Source organism: Dreissena polymorpha, chromosome 5, assembly GCF_020536995.1.
Source record: "Dreissena polymorpha isolate Duluth1 chromosome 5, UMN_Dpol_1.0, whole genome shotgun sequence".
Classification (NCBI taxonomy): domain Eukaryota; kingdom Metazoa; phylum Mollusca; class Bivalvia; order Myida; family Dreissenidae; genus Dreissena; species Dreissena polymorpha.
Genome location: NC_068359.1, coordinates 79,376,855 through 79,390,660, shown reverse-complemented (window position 1 = coordinate 79,390,660; position 13,806 = coordinate 79,376,855).

Sequence of the window (13,806 nt, the reverse complement as noted above, 5' to 3'; positions counted from 1 at the left end):
TACTAATTCACGGCCGTTAATCACGGGCGCCACTTCTTTTTTGTCATGCATTAATAAGTGTGCAAGGAAAATCAAGCAAAACTGGCTATGAGATCGGCCGCGTAATTCGGCCACTGAAAGAGTTGAATTGACTATGGATACTGGCTAAAAACGATTAAAACATAAGTAATATAATTGCTTTGCAATCATTTATCTAATGTCTAAAAACAAAATACAGCCAAAAAAATATGTATGAATTCATTTGTGACAGGCTTATTCAAAGAAGGCATTGTCTTAGCCATCCATATATGACGGATAGTCATCATTTTGATTGTACTATTAATAAATGCATTATGTTGATAACACAGTATTGTTTTTAAGATATCAAATAACACAACATACATACCAGAATGTTTCAAATCCAAATCAGGACATTCCATGAAAATATCAGGGCATAGGACCAAAAAGCATGGCGCTTAAAGCAATCAATCGTATTAGTCAGTAATCAGTATATTACTTAGCAAAACTCATTATTTCTGGCCAATATTGACCAAATATGCATTTTAGAATTTCATGAACACAAACATTCTTTATTTTCTGGAAGTAAACACACATTTTCACTAAACTAAATACTCCATAAAGTCAATTGTGGGCATGCCTCTATTTAACATTCAATTGGGAGAGAGGCCTCAATTGAACAAGTGTATATCTTGCAGTTGGATGTGCATGCTTAACGTTTGTTTTGGCTCCCCTGTTTTTATTCAACCAATCGTCAATTAAATTAAGATGTTTGCAATATGTACACATTATTTTATGAAAAACATTCGAAAAATGAATGTGAATTTATGTATAACATCAATGTGTTTGTTATACACAATCGTTGATTTGGGAGTTGTTTAGCCTCTGGTTGTATATCACACAGAATACCGCCTTTGGCCATGAAATACAAAAGCAGTTGGCTTGTATTTCACTACGATGTCTATCTTTAGCAATTAGCGAACCCCATAATATGTTCACTCGATTAGTAGAGATGGTTTGTCAATAGGGGGTGATAAAGGGATACGCGATGCTAAACATAAGCCACACATATCTAATTTAACAGCGAATTTTATTGTGAAGTTATAACTAGTACGTTTTTACGAATGTCGGGATAAATTGTCTCATATTGGGACGCTGGTACATATTCCTCAAAAGCAGGACCTTCACGTTGTGATTGAGACGCCTGGCATGTGTGGTAGAGAAATTAATAAAAACCTATCAGTAAATTCTTTACATTTTGAGACAAAACTACCAAAATAGAGTAGGGTCAATGATAGAGGTAAAATCGTTTAATTACTAGCCACATATGTGGACGTGTTCGGTCAGTCTGCCTGAAAATCTTAAAATCTTTCCTGCAAGTCAGAATAGGTTAACATAATTTTCCACTTTTCAATAAATAGCACATTGTGACTTCAATATTCTTCTCTAAGTATCATGGTTTGATGGTCTATTTAGTAGACGCAATATGATTTTTAAACATCCACATATGCGAAAATGGAACTTTTTATAGCGGAAAGCGTAGCCCCTGACCAGACTGTGCAAATGCGCAGGCTGGGGTTGAGCTACGCTTACTTCATATGCCATAAGACCAATGTTCGCATGACTCAGATATAACATTGCCATTTAAATGTATGGAAAGAAGAAAACTGCATCGAGATTAAATATCAAAATTTTGTTTCGATGACAAAATAATAAATTCTAAACAATCCTCGTGAGGACACATATGTGATCACACGTACTTCAAGTAAAACTTGTATCAACGAACATTATTTTATTCCACTTTTACAGCGAATTCGGTTGATTAAAGCCGTGTTTATTAAATTTCATTTATAATCAACGGCAAGGCTATAATCAACGGCACGAAATGACGTCATCAACTGCCGAACCGGGACTACTTTTTGCCACGCACCTCGTCACCTTTATTTGCAAAGTGCATCAATAATAAAAACAATGTCAAATGTTTGTCAATCTTAATGACCTTAAAACAAAGAAAAGTAGTAAACAACGTATTTGTTGTCATTAATTGTCATTAAACCTCTAGTATTAGGTAAATTTAACACTATGTTGCAAATATGTTCTGTTGTAGTTGCTCCCCTTTGAAGAAGTCAGTTCGAGTTGCTCCCCTTTGACCGTAGAAAACAATCGTCTGGACCAAGAAATACCTGGCAATACGCACAAATGACACTGCATCCCAGTGGTTCATGCGTAAACAATTGGGTGTCAACAAGCTAGGTCAGATGCTGAAGGCCATGGCAAAAGAAGCCGTCTTTTCCGAGCACAAGAGAATAACGAACCACTCAGTTCGCAAATTCCTGGTCCAAAAACTCCGAAATGCAAACATTCAACCCACTGAAACCATGGCCATTACAGGGCACAAAAATGTCCAATCAATAACCAATTATTCCAACTTATCTGTTGAACAGAAGCAAAAGTTGTCAAACATTCTTGCTCAGTCCAGTAACAATCCAACAGCTTGCTCTTGTTCACCTTCATGCACTGAAAATATGGCCGAAATGCAGCCTAGACACCCACTGTATACCGTCAAACAAATTGTTTTTGATGTTCTCCCCACCCTGCCACTTCACCAGCATATGTCATCCTCTAGTTCGAACAACTTTGCCTCACAATTCTTCGGTGCCACTTTCCACATTCAAAATGTTAATGTATATCATAAGCTTAAATCCAAGTTATCTTTGTTATTACGTCACGAAATAACCTCATATAATAACAAAGAAGCAAATATTGTGCACCTCGTGATCGAGTTGATAGTTTGATATCGAAAGTGAATTGTGTGTGGTGTTAGACTACGTTGTAAACAAATGTAGTTCCTTGTATATAACAACTTAATGTCATATTGATATTATAAAACTTTAAGATTTGCAATTCAATATGATAAAAATTGTCATTAATAACGCTCGACTCTTTGTTACAGAACGATATTCTGATTTAAAAAAATGATTATTTGATCAGCGGTTATTTTTGGAACGCGGAGTAATACACTGACCTTGGTTACACTACAGTCATTATCAAAGTACGACAAACACTCATGAAAACTAATTTTGTTTAAAAAAAAAGTTTACTGAATTAAAAGTTGGATAAATATAAAAATAGGTTAGTGTTAATTATAGATCAGGTTTATCATGCTCGGCACGAAAACGAAAAAGCACTCGCAAAGGCTCGTACTTTTTGTTTTCTTAGCCTCGCATGATAAACCTTATCTATAATCAACACTTACCTATTATTCTCTATACGTGGTTTAATATACGTGAACTAAATAAGAAACAGTTCAGGCAGGGGATATGTGACATTTAAGTGAAAATAGACACAAACATACTTAAACGTTTGTTTTTACTATTGTATAACTTCGAAAAGTAAATTCTTGTGATATTTAAACCTTAACAATTAAAAAAGGTTTGCAATATCTGCTTCGTAGAGTCGTAAAATGCATTACTTTGTTTTGAGTTTACACATTGTTTTAAGACACGGTCGTTGTTTCTTTACTAGTCATGGAGTGTCTAGATTATTTTAGACAAACTATTTATCTTATGACATATTGTGTAATCAGCCTTAAGACTGCAATGTTTCTTAGGGATAGACAATCTTAGTAGACTACAGTAAAAATGCCGTTAATAGTTGGTGTTATTGTATTTATTGGATATGATTGTTCATTATTGTTGTTTTTGTGCTTCAAGACTAATAGGTAGGCTAGAATAAGGCGTATACATCAGTATATTACATCAGTATTATACACATGTCATTGCTATAAAGAATAGTATGATACACTTTCTGTGTATTTTACAAGAAATGTTTTAAACAAATGTTAGAAGTATTAATAAATATTATGGAAAAAATAGTAATATTACTTTCTTATTGATTTCTATAAAAATCCTTTGAAATAAAATATAATTTAATAAAATTATAAATTTATGATTGCATTGACAAATATATAACCTGTAAAATACCCTTGATATCCTGAACTGTCGTTTAAATTATAAAATTGTCGTACTCCACTTTCTTTTGTCTTTGTTTTCTTTTTATTTGGGTAATATTATAAAAAAATATATAGAAATTGTATATGCAATAGAATGATATATGCTGGTTCATATGTTTTCTATTTGTGAACAGTGATGTAAAACTTTGTCCACTTCGGCTATTGGTCTTGTTTATTATTTGAAATAAGAAGAGGAAAAACTCACTGTTGAAAAACTATTGAATCATGTTAGTGAATTACTATTGATTGTCCTTATAAATGTCTGTTTTTCGAAACACAACATTTGGAATTATAATCATTTTCTTCTTAGTAATTTATCAAAAATATCATTGTGCAATTTTTAATATTTTTATTAAGGCGATGAGAACATGAAATATAACTGAAAACGGGCCGACGGGCCGAGCAAATGCCAATTGGAAAAACCATAACGGCCTGCTGTTTTGTCGATATTGGGCCTATATAAGAACGAGATCGGACCGAAGGCAGCCTGATAATTGTTTGCTAGCTGGGTAATTATCATATTCTACGTGTCATGCGGAATCACAAGTAACTACAACTTACTCCTTAATCAGCATCATTATTATGGCACATGTATAGTTGGTCTGCCAAAAATCACTGTTAGTTATAATCATGTAATCATTAGAAAGAAAAGTCATCATAATAACAACTTTTATCCTTATCAACATTGCATACACTGTGTTTATTGACTTTTCTTTATTTGCTCTGTTAATTTGTTCAAAGGATTATAAGTTTAAATTTGTAAACTATTTCTCTTAAGGTTTGTCAGAGAAAATGTCAATGCTGCATCTCCTTTAAATATTGCCTTTTTTCTGTCTTATCTCGAAATATTACATACACCAGATTCTTGAGCCGTTCTCAGTGTTTAGCAATCTTAGGGACTGTTGAGATTTGACCTTCATAAAGGAATGGAAAACGGTATGGTAAAGTAAAGATATTTTATTCGAATATTATTGTACATGTGTGTGGTCAGAGTTTTTTTTAGTAATTTCTGCAGAGACTTAGTTATGTCTTCAAAACCAGCACATTATCCAGATGTTTATAAGGTTAATTTCCTGTCACAATTATAGCAATTATCCACCTCTTACTAGGTTACATTTAAACAATATGAATGATAACTACCAATAATAAATGTCCACCATTTGCACTTTCAATAATTAATCGTATATACAATATATAATTTAATTGTAATTACTTCTAAGCAAAATGGTAAATTTTCACGTGTATATTTCAATACAATAATAAAGTCCTAACATAATAGTAACATGTACCACAGAAATACATTTGTTACAATAATGAGAGGAATCTACATTATATTTCATCGTAGTTCTTATATATTAGATTTATTTATAATTCAGTACAAAATAAAGATGCAAGGCTTAATATTCTATGTAATTGGCTTAGCAAATTTCCATGTATTTACAACAACAAAAAATGCATATAATTTGCTCTTCCACAGGTTTAATAAAGTTGATCTATTAAATCACAGGTGGTTAGCGTGTTGCTATGATATTACTTAGTGAAAACATCATTTTAAATGATAACTATTCAAATTATAACGAAACATCAATTTCTCTGAAAACAATTAAACTATCAAATATGTATATTACAAGGAATTCAAGTCGAAATGACTCGAAAACCGGGTGCATCGCTTTGAATAGCCATCACTTCATCAATTTTGCAGCGATTATAATGAACTTGATCTTATTTGCGCAGAAATGAATTTCATTTCTGGAAATATACTATCATGCAATAGTGTTACAAATAGCAATCATTTTTTTAAGAAATAACACGATACACAACTGTCATGACCTACTCGTCATCGATCATGAAGATAAAGTTTCTTATGGTCTTGACTTTTCTTGACCGGGTTTGGATATGGTTGTTGTTCTTAAAAACATGGATGCTAGAGTTATTTCTCTTTGTTTGTGCGTTGTATGATGTAAGGAAGGACACAATGTAAATCTTTTCTACTTTATAAATAAGATCTGATTAATGTTAAAAAACAACATCTCTTGTACTTTAAACATATAACATATTTTTCCTAAATATTTTGAAATGGATAACAGTATTCAAATTGAGAAAAATATTTTCTGTTGTTAATATACTTTCACTTTTCAACTTAAGTTAGTTGAAAAATTGAAACGCTTCATTTTGTTTCAATTCGAAGATCACTTGTCAGTGAAATGAATTTTATTTAAAACTGTATGCAATAAGTTTGTTACATGCATTAAACTGTTTAAAAATGTTTCATGTTTAATGCTGATGAAAGTAACAAAACAATTAAAATCCATACACAGGACAATTCAATTTATATATTATAATTATTAAATCCCTTTCAAATTGTTAGTAATTAGTCCACATTGTAGACATTTTATTCGCATTGGTTGAATAATAATGGAAAAATACATTCAAACAATTTTATTAAGAATATAAAAATGAATATGCTATCCGGGGAGTTATCTGAATAATACAGTGCGCTCGAAACTACACTTGCGACAAAATACTGCGCACTCGAAAATGCCCTTTTGACAAAATATCCCCCTGACCTTTTCAAACCTTGGCTGGAGCACTGTGTTAGTTGAAAAAGATTGTCCTCTATGGGGCGGTGCAGTTTTCCTTATATGGCTGTAGTGAAACCTTGTTTACACTCTAGAAGTTACTAAAGTTACTTACTAATTGTTCTAATGATTTCTCTGCTGAGTTTGAAAATTGTTACGTTTCATTGGAAACCATGTCCGCCCTATGGCGTGACAGGTTTTCCTTATAAGGCTATGGTAAAACCTTTTGAAAAACTCAAGAAGTCACCTTTTTGGTCAAATCTTCATGAAACTTGGTCAGAACACTTTATATTCCCTGCCAACGGTCAATGGATAAAGCATTGAGCTTGTCCAACCGTTTTAATTGCTATCTGACAATCCGTCAGTATGTCCATCTGGACATCCGTCTTTCTCAAAACTTTGTAGGGCTATATCTCAGACACTATCAAATAAATCAACATGAAACTTTATATGTGTATATATAAAAATTGGGAGAAGTACCTTGCACAAGAACCATAACCCTATCCTTTTGTAATAAGAGTTATTATCCTTTTTTATGTATTTTAATTTATTTTTAGGGTTTTATCTCAGATAGCATGCATGATTTCAACATAGCACTTCATGGGTGTATTTATATTAAAGAGGCAAAGTGCCATGCTTAAGAACCATAACCCTTCACTTTTTTAAATAAGAGTTATTGCCCTTATGTGCTGTATGATTGAACTTTTTAGGGCCATATCTCAGATAGTATACAACATTTCAACATGAAACTTAATGTATGTTTAGAAATCAATGGGTGGAGGTGTCATGTACAAAAACCATACCCCTTTACTTTCTTTACTTAGAGGTATTGCCTTTTGTATGTTTCTATTATGTAACTTATCAAGACTTTAACTCAGGTACACTACAAGATTTCAACATGTAAATTCATGGGTGCGTATATATCAATATGGTGCGAGTTAAAAATAGTTGGGGTCAATTGAAAACCATTAATTGCTGCATGGGGCGGGGAAGTTTCCCTCATATGGCTATAGAAATGTGTAGAATATTAAACTCTAAATGTGACTTCTAGTACACTCTAGAAGTCACATGTTCATTCCAATCTTCATGAAACTTAGTCAGGTAATTTGTTATACTTGTATTTCGTCTAACATTTAAAAAAGGGTTGCAGTTCCTTGAAAAACAAGGCTGACTGGGGGCAGATTTGCTGATATTGCTATAGTGAAACCTTGTTAACGCACTGCTTTTAGTTGCCAAATTTTATGAAACTTGGTCAGAACATTTGGCCCAACTAAATCAAGGCTGACATGTGAGCTAAACAAGTTAAGGTCACTAGGTTAAACGAAAAAGAATGTTTATACTTTTGAAGTAACTTACTTTGTCATATATGCATGAACCTCGGTAAGAACATTAGTTCTTATGATATCTCAGCCGCGATCAAAATAAAATAAAAAGTCTATTAATGTAATATTTATGTTTCGTAAAGTACGTTCATTAGTTTGATCTCTACCTTGTCCGAATGGATAAGTTCCTTAGGGTCTCAGGTTAGTTCATTACGGCGCATGACCATTGTTTCTGATTGATCTACCAAAATATTTGTTGCAATAAGTTCATGTGCCACAGAGAAATATTCGTTAAAAATGGCATGAACACATCGGAGTCAAAATCCTCACCCACCAACAAACAGCGCAATGAAAATTTGCCTTGCTGGAAATAAATTATCTTGAAACTGATGATTACATTATTATAATCTCTGAACATCTGCATTGAACTTAATTTTATTTAGTAAAATAATTGGGGAATGTTTGAACATAGTCAATAAAACTTTCTGTTGCTGCATAGGTTTTAAGACTCTGACATTTTCATATAATATATAAAGCATAATATAAATCACCATATCATGAACATAAACAAATTGATTTGTGTAGTGGAGTCTCTCTTGGTTTGTCAACCGGCCCTGGCAATCAGGTTAAACAAAATGACTTCACATTTTGAAATCAATGCATGTGTCATATAATGAAATAAAACATGCTCTTTTGTCCAGTATATTACTTTCTAGTAATAGTTTTGTTTTTCAGTGTAATAGTGTGATGGTATCATTATTATGTAAAATACATTTATACTTTTTACTTTAAAATTCATGGCCCATACACATAGTTCTTTTTTAAATAAATTATTTTTGTTTGATTACTAAATATACTATAATATTTTCTTATAATAAACGTATGATGTTTTTTTCTAATGTATAATGCATTTTATTGTATAGTTTTCAGGAAATATTCGGATTTACTATATTGAGACAACCACATGTGATAGTTTATCGGGAGTATGTGAAATGTCTTCTTGTTCATGGAGGGTATCAAACCTATCTGTGTTTCTTAGTCTATTACAAAGATTTTCATTGTACAATATACTGGGTAGCATGTGACGCTTGGCTCCATAAAGTCTGCATCTCCAACCCTAGATTGGTTTGTGTGCGACATTTTTATTGCACGTTACAGTTGAAATGTTACGAAAGCCAAAGAGACTCCCTCACAGTTTTCTAAAACTAAGATTTTCATAATTATTGTCATAGATGCATATGCATTTCAACAATCTATATGTTATTTAAATATTGATTCATTAATGTATGATTCTAAATCGTTCAAATTATAATAAAGTCTTCCTTGATGGCATGTAAAATACACATATAACATATCTATTATGTTTTTCCGTAATGACTCAATCCTTCACGGAGCATAGGTTATCCCTTCCATATTACCTGGGTTCAAATCCTGGGGATGCCAACAATTTGTAATCAACTTTTTTTCTTTGTATTAAAATTAATTTAGACTATTCATCACATTATAGATTTGTTAATATATACATTTAAGGATATTTCATATAAATAGAAAACATGTTAAGAAGTTTTTTTAAGACCTGATCATGAAACTGAATAACTTAAATTTTGAAGGTGGTATTGTGCTTTCTTTTTTAATTGGTTGCTTGCATTCTGATCTTGCTTGCTTTAGTATGAACCAATACGATCAAGATTACTCGTACTTAAAAGAAAAATTGTTTGTAAGGAGGCCGATAGTATGTGCGTACATGGCTAACCTGTGACATGGTTTGGGATCGTACAATTATATAAAGTATAGAACAACTCATAAAATGTTGAAAACTGGGTTCATGGCATTGATATGCATATGGGCAGCCCTTTGTGTGTTTACTTTCAATCTGGCTGAAATGTTTAAGTTTTTTAAGAAGACATTGATTTTGATATTTAGTATATGCCGAGGTTTATAAACTTGAATGTACAAATGTTAAAAAAACTGCTTTGTAACTTTGTAGTTCACTTCCTTCCAGTTATAATTGAGTTTGTTTGGGACATTGGAATTTAATGTTAAAAAACATACTCAAATTTCAATATATTGAATCGAAGGCAAATATTGATGCCTGTATATTAGTAATAATATTTAATTAAGTATGTTTGCAATGTCCTATATGTGACATGTATAAATGTGAGATACTCCCCCCCACACACACAATATTATTTTTTGCATCTTTTGTATACTTCATTTATGATTTTTATGCAAATGATGTGTTTTAAAACATAAGTGATGCACAACGAGAAATGCATTTCTGATTTGTATTTTTCTTAATTGATGTTAATGAAAAATATATAAAACAAGAAATCATCATACAACATAAAGTGTTAATTACAATATGTTATTATGGTACACTTATGTGAGTCAGTGTTACAGAAAGTATATGTTATCAGGAAGCATTCTGGTAACATAAAAAGAATTGTAGCAGTAACAGGAACAGAACAGTACCAGTATATTAAATATGCATTTAGTATTCTTTCTTCATATATACCATGATATGAAACAGATGCTGATATTGAGGTCAAATATAGTTTCATTCCTTTGTAAAAGTAATAACAAATGTTTTTGACATCATAAAACAATTTGAACATTGCTAAGATAATGTATCGATCATACTAAGTATATGTGCATCTGCTTGATAGTATTGATATTTTCTTAATAAAAGAAAAGTATATCATCGATATGTGTTATTTTGCTATTACTTGAAAAATGTTATTATCCCTCGCCAATAATGATTTAACTCCATAAAATATGTTTATAATCCTCCTTGGCCTTTAATTTATGAAAACAATCAGCATTCAGTACATATTCCGAAAATCTCCTGAACAAGTGTGACACGAAGGTTAATAATTGTGCAAGTCATAAATACAGAAACACCAATTTTTTCAGGTACTCCAATCATAACATTTGTTATAAAAAAAATTTCACAAAAAAAATGCTTATCGTGGTGCCAAGAAATAAAATTTGTCTTATAACCGCTATACCAATTAGTTGGCAAAGATAATGGACATGTTTATATTAAAGTGCCAGTAATATATACGGCCCACACTGGAGATTTTTAATTATTATATGATCATTTTGCGTAACATAAACATGACACAAAAGGAATGACCACAATGTATTGATAAGGGTATGTGATCTTGTATTGCTCATGGTGTTGCTTAGACCAAAGAACATTTGAACTTACATTAAATCATCCGGATGGTGGTTATATAATATCATAGTTTGTGAAGCAACGCGACATTTTCAGGTGTTAGTAATTCACTAAACTTGTGCATATTATGTCCGTTTCTGTAATGAAATGGTATCTACTGAGATCTTAATTCTGAGTACATTCTACACTCTAAAACAAAGTGAAATTCATCTTCTAATAAAGTACATACGTTCTTTCGCCTATAGGGACGGGATTAGGTTTGGTCCATCTTCCACTTTTCACATTCAATCTATGTGAAGAACAACCTTATTCTGAAAAAAACCTTATACGAATTTTTTGAATTGTGCACATATCTAAATAAGGCTGAAATTTATAATCGGCATTATATTTAGTCAAATTTGCTCTACGTGAGTTGCACAATCTATCATTCCAATTATGAATTAAATTATCGTTTAAAAAGTATTCATTGATTTTCAAATACCGTGTCCTAAGTTTTAAAAAAGATAAAACGAAATAGCTCGTATAAGAAACTGGTCCATGTATACAAAGTCAAGTTCTTAACTCAATGTCAAAACACGGTCATTACTGAATAGACATAAGGATTAATATATAGGAATAAAGAAACGCAACAAACATGTATAGGAGAGACATTCTTATAAACAATCGCTGGTCTTTTAGTTAAAGCAGCTGTACACTTGTTCACTTTTCCAAGAAAAATATTTTGTTTGTTTTCATAAAAGTCGATTTGAACATATTGTTCTTCGAAAAACACGCAAACAGCGTTTGTTATGCTTGTAAATGGTTATTTAATATGAAGAATTCTATATGTTTACAGAAGTATGGTTTCTAGGTCATCCATTGTGTATACTTGTTCATATCAAATTGTTATCATCTACCCATATTTAACTAACGTGCTACCGCATAACAGGTACTTGAGGTAATGATTAATAATCGGTGTTTCATGTAACTTTAAATAAATAGAAAAAATACTTTAATAATGACAATGAAGTGATAATTAAATGTGTAGAAGCTTTAACTAATCATTTGCTAATTCACAAATGCATTAGAGTAATACCATATGCCGACAATTTTAATAATCTATGATGTGATAGATGGCAGAGGTTGGTGCCCAGCATAATATGGCCTAAAATATCGTAGCATTATCCAACACGGTGTTTACTGCACATTGACAGGGACACATGGTTCTGTACAAATTTAATTATGCCCATTTCAGGATGTTGTAAATTAAATTGCAATTTACCATCAAGCATGTGATTGCCAATATAGCCGCTAGATAAGATCTTTACTAAGAGGACAACGCCGGAATTTCTACTTTGACTTAGATAGCATGTGGAATTTACACGGTTCGAAATTGCGTATTACTTCTATAGGCAAAACAGAGGGACTACCTGCGTTTACGAGATTTTCAAGGACTTTTTCACGTACTAACGCATGTTGTGTCTTCGAAGAAATGCAAAGGTATTAACACAAACGTGTTTTTCAGAAGATGATTAACATCTGCTGAGCAAAGCCCGGTGTAGTGACGCATTCAAGGATAATTAAAGAGAACCAGTAATTCTTATTCGCAAACGCATTATTTCATATATCTTAAAATTCATAATATATGTCCTAGCACTGTTGAACAAGAGTCATATGAATATCAATTAAGGTGAAAGTTGGGCATCGTTCAGAAAAGTTGCATCAATTAGGACATTGGCTACTCCTGTTGTATTTCAAGGGAGTGAGTGTAGTCTGTGAAGTGACGTATTTTCTTAAATATAGCTAACTGTGCATTGTGTGTGTTTGATTATGACTAGATTGTTATGTTACATTTTCCTCTGTAAAATTTGTTTTGAATTTTCTGTTTAATGTTCCGGGAAATTACATTAACACGGTGTCAATTAGAATTGTAGAATAAATATAGTCAGCGTTTGCCAAGACTTTAGACAGCTGAATCGTTAAAGAGAAAGATGTATTCGTATCGTTTTAGAAAAAGATGTATTCGTGTTATAGAACGTTCTGCCCCCAGTCCTTGCCTCTGGGCCATTGTGTTAAACATTAGTAGTCATTGGTAGCAAAAACGGTAAACACGAGTTTATTTTCCTTTAAACAATTGAGAACAAAAATATGACAAAGAGCTATTGATGTAATCCTTAAAGGATATGGTCGGTAGAATCTAATACATTTTTTATTTTACTTACGGGAAGGAACATTCATAAAATAAAACATATTCATAAAATATAACAGAAAATTAATAGTTTCGATAAATATATCATCATGTATAAATAACGAATAAACTCACTACAATATATTTATGGAAATACTTACCGATTTTTTAACGAGTATTTTGCTTAAGTGTCAACATATTGTCGCATATTTGTGTAACAACATAGACGATTGAACATGACGTTTCAGTTGTGTAAAATTTCTAGTGAAATAAAGCATGAATTGCTCAGATATGATTCCAGATATATGTTTTCCTAGTATAAATGGTATAGTTGCGCTTCTTTAGCCACTTACGAATTAGTGTGACTTTATACCCCAAATAAACCGCCTAAAACTATATGAAAACCGCTATTATATTCCAAGTTAAAACAATCATTAAAGTTTAACTAATATGATGTGTAACAGAATTATAAACTACCAAGCAAGTGTTGTTGTTTTTATATATAAGCTATTTTCTGAAATAGTGTGCGAATGATCTTATTTTGTGACGTG